Consider the following 6,000-nt stretch of genomic DNA (forward strand, 5'->3'; position numbering starts at 1 on the left):
CATCGTCTTTTCGATTTATTTTATGTTAGAGAAACAATATAAACATTAACTTCCTTGAAAAGTTTAGAAATATTTGTTACATATAGCATGCGTAACTTAAATATACATGTTACTCTTTTGAACTTCGGAAAATGAAATTTAACTTTCAGCGATTTTAAAAATCAAGGAACGGGTAAAATTTAATTTTAAAAAGCCCTTTGTAATGCAAAAATGTCGTTATTTCTATTAAAAAAATCTGCCGGCCTCGGTGGCGGTGGGGTAAAGTCCTCGCCTGCCAAACCGTAAGTCGTGGGTTCGAATCCCGCCTGGGTTGGTGATCCCTACCCATGGCTTGGATGTTTGTGTTGTACTTTGTTAATATTGGAAACCCTCGTTGTAAAAGGCCGTTGTGTGCTGTTTACGAGGGATGTGATAAATAAAGGAATAAATAAAATAAATACAATTAAATGCACCAATCAAATATTTAGTCCTTGACGATATGAAGACGACGACCGTTTCGCCGTTTTCGTAGTTTTTCGCGTGTTCTTCTTTACTCTTTTGATCGCAGAAGCTAAACGTTTACGTTTAAACAGTGTTTAATGATTTATTGTTGTAGTGGAATAAACTATGAGTAGAACGATATATGACACGACCCTATGGAGCTTCGGCAGAATTTTTTACCATTGCTTAAAGTTCAGTGTTCTACCTTTTTTCAGCGACAATAGGATAAAAATTATTATTTCCTGGGTATTGAGAGACAAAATGGAGCTCAGGTTAGTATGGTGGCTAGAGTGCTAGCTTACCATCTAGGTGATACAGGTTAAAATTTCGGCGGTGGCAGCGATTTTCAGAAGCTTTTCAATCCCTGCTTGAATTTTGTGTGGAGGACATTTCAAGCGCAACACTCCGTCCGTCGGATGGGACGTTGAACCGTGGCTCCCTTGGCGCCCTACGTTAAGAGCAGGCTAATGCCGACTCCGGGTCTCTCTCCACCCTCCCTCAAGGCGCAATTGACCTCAGCTGTCGGTCGCCTCCTCCAAATACCATACCGAGAGACGAAAGAATGTAAATCAACGAGATATTTAATTTTTAAAATCCCGAGAAAATCGGCATACCTTCCGTAGCTAAAAATAATCCTGAGAGGGAAAGAAGTGAATAGAATTTATAGGTAGAATGAAAGGGCAAAGGAACCAGGAAATGGAACGAAAACGTTTATGCCAATAAAATTTGTGTACGTGCAGCTACTATATTATACAGTTTTTTGCGTACAAAATTGCTCATCGGCGACTGGGATCAAGGTGAGAATTACGGATTGTGCGAAAAATTCACAGAAAAAAATCATTCGCCTTGACATGGATTCAAACCCGGATCCCCCGATTTCCGGTCGAGTGCTTTAGACAGTTTAGTTTACACCTACCGAGGCGTCATTCTTCTTTAGGGATATCCACAGAGAAATGGCGCATCGCTAGCTTAAATGGCAAAAGCACTCGACCGGAAATCGGGGGATCCGGGTTCGAATCCTGGTCAAGGCGAATGATTTTTTCCTCTGCGGATTTTTCGCACAATTTGTGCATTGCGGGTGACACCCGTAAAATTTATCACCGTGGCTAGTCCCGGTATAGTTTAAAAAAATGAGAATTAAGGAGCCTGAGATCACGAAAATCAATCCTAATAACACGAGTTAACTTTAAGGATTACTTGGGATAGAATAGTTACAATATTTAAAGATAGATTTGAGGATAGGGGAAGGAATAAAGGTATAAAAAAAATATGAGAAGGATGAGTGAAATTGGGGAGGGCCGGGGAAGGGGTAATGGAGGGGGGAGTAGAGGGGAAGTTTGGACTGCGAGGGGTCCGAGGAGGGGAAGCAATATATGTAATGGATAGCGAATGCAGGGAGGGACACGAGGGGGGAAATACAGGGGGACAGGGGGAGGAGCTGCGTTATGGCCATAGGTATGGCCTATCTATACAGACTGGGGATGGAAAAAGGTAAAGAAAAAGGCCAACGCTGTGTCGTGTAAAGAGAGGACGAAGAATATTGAGGGGAAGACATCTTCAAGGGGAAAGCAGTGGTTGACAAGGCTGGCTGGATGCTTCGATAAATCGAAATCGAGCAAAGAGATTAATCGATAGTTTACTTACAGCATATTCTGCCTCATTCACATCTACATCTACATCTACATAATACCCTGCGAGCCACCTCTAGGGTGTTTGGCAGGGGGTGATCAATCACCAGCATGCATTTGGACTCCCACATGCACACCACACCGTCCAAAAAATGTCCCGTATAATAACAAACTATTCTTCTATGCTGTTAGAAATAGAATATTGAATAGAAATTAAGAAACATGCATTAAGTTTTACATAGGTTAGTAGGCTACACTACAAGTCATGCAATCTATTTACGAGTTCTATTGCTGCCGTTATAATCTCTTATTGATCGTGGAAAAAATGACATTTGGAATCTGTCTGTTCTACAATCTATCTCTCTTATTTTATTTATATGATCTGATCTTCCGTAGTACGTTGGCGTCCGCAAGATATGGTTAACTTCGTCAGAAAAGACACTGCTCTTGAATTTATATAAAAGGTTTAGTCTATTTTTCAATCTACGGTCCGACAGAGATTCCCATCCGAGTTTATCTAAGAGGTCAGTTACACTAACAAGACTATCGTAACGACCTTTCACATACCTGGCTGCTCTTCTTTGCACGCGTTCTAACTCTGTTATTAAGCCTTTTTCATGAGGGTCCCAAACACTGGCAGCGTATTCTAAATGTGGTCTAACGAGGGAAAAGTAGCTAATTTCTATCACTTTGTCGTCGCACTTTCCTAATATTCTTTTAACAAAACCCATTTTACGATTAGCTTGACCAGTTATTTCTCGAATATGTTTATTTCAAAGTTTACAGCGGCATTTAGAGAAAATTCACATTACGATTGTCCCAGCGATTGTCGGAACTGTCGTGCATTCACACGACGATGGTTAAAACCTGTGCTGCCCTTTAATGCTGACATCTAAAGTGAACGGGAAATTGACGGTTAGCAAAGCTGTTGAGGTATGCAGGGACAAGATATTACTGTGTTCAACGTGCATTTACCAAAATAATTTTTCTTCCGTACATATTCCTCCATAACTTCGTTCTCTTGGCGAAATACTTTGATGTAATGCCTCATTCAGATTACGATTGTCCCAGCGATCGTCCAAACGATAGTTGGCTGAACTAACAGTGTGAATGCATGCCCTGACAATAGTTCACGTAGTTGCGAACGTTGCCACTTTACAATGGTTTGGCGCTGGGAGACCGGAAAAGGAAGCGGCAAGAGAAAGACGAAAAGCTCGTGATGCTCTCTTCGCTCTATTTTTTAATAGATTTGTCCTAGGAAGGAAGAATATGGGCGGAGAAGAAAAATTATTCGCAAAATAAACGTTGATCACAGCAATATCTTTACCCTGCATACTTCAACAGCTTTGCTAACCGTCAATTTCCCGTTCACTTTAGATGCCAGCAATAGAGGGCAGTACAGGTTTTAACCATCGTCGTGTGATTTCACGATAGTTCTAACGATTGCTGGAACAAATTTAATCTGAACGAAGCATAACTTAAAATACAGATAAATGCGTAAGAGTGCTCAAAGCGGGTGCGTAGTAACCAAAATTCGAAGCCAAAATTGAAACCCTATATCGATGGCTAAACTCTAGCAACACGTATCTCAAAATTTGGCCGGTCTGAGATAATAGTGCTAATGCTGTTAATAAAAAATAAAATTCAAGCAAAAAAAACTGATCTTTGTTTGCAAAAATATGCTTCTTTTTCAGTTTTATTTATTTTTGGTTTTTAATTTCAATTAAAATTACATGCAATTAAAAAAATCATTTTTTTGCTCTCCTAAAAAGTTGTTATTTTTGAGATACGTGCTGCTAAAACTTAGCCATCGATCTGCCACATTATTATAAGTGCATTACGATCAAGAGGCAAATTTAAATTTTAATAAATATATTTTATTGAAATACTGATACATTCCCGAATTCGTGAGCGTTCAATTTAATGTAAATATATAAATTATAACCTAAAGAAATAGCATTAAAACAAATGCTATTGGCGCCACTGAAAAATGTTGAAAATAAAATGGATCGAAATAGTGAGGAATTGCTAAGAAGAGTGAGGAAAAAAGAGAAGTCTTCTAAAGCCCTAAGAAGAGGACGGGACAACTTAGTCGTTCATATAAAGAATTCCAAATTATGATTAAGTCCTTAAGAAACTAAGATTGAATCAAGTGTCGATTATGTCCTGATGACCTGATGGCCCTATGAAGACAATCGTAGAAGGACAGGTGGATGTCCCTACCCTGGAGTTATTTCGGCAAATTACCTTATCCTATACGTTATTCTATTTCTAAGCAGTTCTTATTTTATCGGCGAAATAAAAAATATTTCTTCTTCGGTAGCAATTTTCCCCTTGCTCTTATGCAAACGAAGGCCACTGGAGACCATTAATTATCAATAGGTATCAAGTTTGGGGTTAGTTATAAACCGGGGGTGAATGCCAATAATTTCTTTATGACGTAAGCAATTGAATCCCTGAATTCCAAAACAGCGCAAGTCCAGGAAGTGAGGCAAACCAGTCAGCAATAAAAGGTTTTTAATAAAAGTCCAGCCAGTCCAGTATTGAGGCAAACCATTTCCTCTACTCATATTTAAAGCTAAATAAGAATCCACGTCGTCTTTCCTCGTGCGTAAATACTGACATTATGGAATATCGACTCACAGGAAAAAATCTGAAAACAGATGTGGAATGTCTAAAACTTACTCGTCTCAAATTGTTATCAAGTGTGCTAGCACCTCTTTGGAAATCATGGCATCAATTTTGCATTATAACCTCTGAAGTAACAAAATCAATAGATATTTAACCGTAAAAAAATGAGCGTGAATGAATGCGTAAATGAACCATTAAAAGTAGTCATTAATTGACAGACTACTCTACCATGTTCTATAGATTTCAAAGATGCCTAAATAGATCAAATTCCACACCCTATGAACGAGTATATATACCTTAAATAAAGTTCACACTGAATATTCGTCTCGTACCCTACATATCTTTATGTACTAACTACTCGTAGAAAATAACTCAAAAACATAGCTCTCGTTGCTACAAAACTATATATGAAAAGGGTTTATCCCAAGTTCCTGCAATATGAACTTGTGCTGTTTTAGAATTCATGTCTCCATTTGAACGTTCACTTATAGTTTATGAGACGGCATACAAAGGTATTCAAAACGTAAACATTAATAACATCCTGTGCACAAAACGTACATATTTTGTTTCGCCTGACAGAAGAAAAAACAGACCTAGTAATATAGGAGGTTCGAAAACGGGCAGAGGGGGCGACGAAGGTTCGAGCAATATAAGTAAATGTGAAACGCCAGCCATGGGCATTAGGGCGAGACAAAAGATTTCGCACAAATCGGCCAGGGAATTGGGAGGGAGACGTTTCCTCTGTCTGTCACCAGGAGGGTTGGGTTGGCACGGGCACTCCGCAGAGTTGGAATGAATGAGAAGGAGTGAATTTTTTTTATTCTTTCGGCACAGGGTTTCAGGGTAGTATGTCGGGACAGGGAAAGTAATAGGAAAGCCACAACTAGGGAGAAGAGCAGAAAAAAAGACCAATGAGGGTGGGAAGAAGGGATTTACGGTGATGACCGAACGACTCATTTAATTAAATGAACTCGTCACCGATACGGAGTGCAAAGAATGCAACGGTGATTTTTTTTCACTCCAGTTCACGCAACGTAGAAGGCTATTGGGTATATGAAAAATTTTAAATATTGAAATCAGAGGTGATGGATTTGATGATTCTGATGGGCTGATTCATAAGGTAGCTATTATTTATATATCGTTCATTTCGATAAGATTGTTTGACATTCACGAACCTAGATCAGTCACACTTCCCGAAGTAATATTGTTCATAAGTAATAGTAGCCAGGAGTGCAGTTAAGAATTACGCCTAGGAGGGGTT

This window comes from Ischnura elegans, chromosome 12, assembly GCF_921293095.1.
Source record: "Ischnura elegans chromosome 12, ioIscEleg1.1, whole genome shotgun sequence".
Classification (NCBI taxonomy): domain Eukaryota; kingdom Metazoa; phylum Arthropoda; class Insecta; order Odonata; family Coenagrionidae; genus Ischnura; species Ischnura elegans.